A 1,846-nucleotide genomic window follows, 5' to 3' on the forward strand; every position below is an offset into this window, starting at 1 on the left:
TAACAGTAAAAAATATAACAAACTCACAACTATCAGCAACTAAACTTAAAAAGATGAAAACAAACAAAAACAAGGCAAACAGCTAGAACAGAAGCACAATTATAGAAATGGAGAGCGCATGGAGGTTTATCAGTGGGAGGTGTTGGGGGAGAGTGGGGGAAAAGTTACAGGGAATAAGAAGCATAAATGGTAGGAACAAAACAGATGGGGGGATGTAGGTACAAAATAGATAGGGGGGATAAAAATAAGAAATGGAGATTCCAAATAATTTATATGTATGACCTATGGACATGAACTTAGTGAGGGGGAAATGCTGGAGGGAGGGGGCTGTAGAGTGGGAAGGGATAAAGGGGAGAATAAAATGGAACTACTTTAATAGCATAATCAATAAAATATACTTTAAATAAAAAAAACAACTAAGAAAAATTAAAAGACAATTCAACTTAAAAGTTTCAAAGATCTGAATGGATGTTTCTCCCAAGGACAAATGCAAATGTCCAATAAGTATATAAAAATATGTTTAACATCATTATTTATTACAGAACTGGAAATTTTTTAAAAAAGAAGAAAACACCATTTCACAAACACTATGATGGGTGTAATCCAAAATGGAAACAAAAACATGTATTGTCAAGGATAAAGAAAAATAGAAACCCTCATCCACTCCTGCTAAGAATGTAAAGAGGAGCAGCTGGTTTGAAATTGACAACATATGTCCATGTTAAAACTTGTCCATAAATATCCATACGAGCATTATTCAGGATATTCAAGAATATCCATCAATTGACGAATGGATAAACAAAATAAAGTATGAACATACAATAATATTATTGAGCCATATAAGGTAATAAGGCACTGGTACATATTATTCTAAGTGAAAGAAGTCAGACCATAGTTACATGTTATATAATTCCATTTATATAAAATGTCTAGAACAGGCAAATCCATAGAGACAGAAAGTAGACTAGAGTTTCCCAGGGGTTAGGGGGAAAGAAGAATGAGGGGTGACTGCTAAAAAATTCAAGGTTTATTTTGGTAGTGATAAAATATTATGGAATTAGATAATGGTGATGGTTGTACAATTTTGTGAATATACAAGAAACCATTCAATCATATTTAAAAAGGGGGGATTTATGTATGTTAATTATATCTCATATTTTTAAAACAAGCATTGCAAAGAAAGTGAATTCATAATTTAATGTTTTCAATCCCCAGATGATCTCTCCAGTAAATAATACTTAATATTTAAGGAAAAATAGTAATTTCAAAAGAGGAGAAAAACTCTCTTCTAGTAACTAGAAAATAAAAGACACTTCCCAGTGGTTTTATGAGGGCAGGACATACTTGTTACTAAAATCTATAGGTTCATTATTTAAAAATTTAATTATAGGTAAAATTCTGTTATGAATAAAAATAAAAAAACTAAACAAACATTTTCAAATGATATTCATCAACATGTAAAAAGGATTAAAAGTGACAAATAAGTTAGTTTTTAAAGGAACGCACCTGTTGTTTTAACATTCAAAAATCAATTAAATCCATGGCATTAACAAGAAATAAAGGGGAAAAACACTACACGACTATCTCAATGGGTGTAGATAAATTATTTGATAAAATTTAACATTCAAAGGAACAGATAGAAACTTTCTTAACCTGTTACAAGGTTAAAACCAAATGAAAACCAAATGAAAAAGATTCCAAACACATGCAAAAAACCCTATTTGACAATCAACATAATTAATTATGTATTATTAAACAATTCCCCCCTAAGATTAAGTATGAGGCAAGGAGGATTCAAGAAAGTGGAGGAGTAAGCGGAAGCTACACTAACCACCTCCCAGGACCA

The sequence above is a fragment of the Sturnira hondurensis genome, unplaced genomic scaffold (genome assembly GCF_014824575.4).
Source record: "Sturnira hondurensis isolate 20B ecotype Veracruz unplaced genomic scaffold, ASM1482457v3 Scaffold0016864, whole genome shotgun sequence".
Taxonomy (NCBI): Eukaryota; Metazoa; Chordata; class Mammalia; order Chiroptera; family Phyllostomidae; genus Sturnira; species Sturnira hondurensis.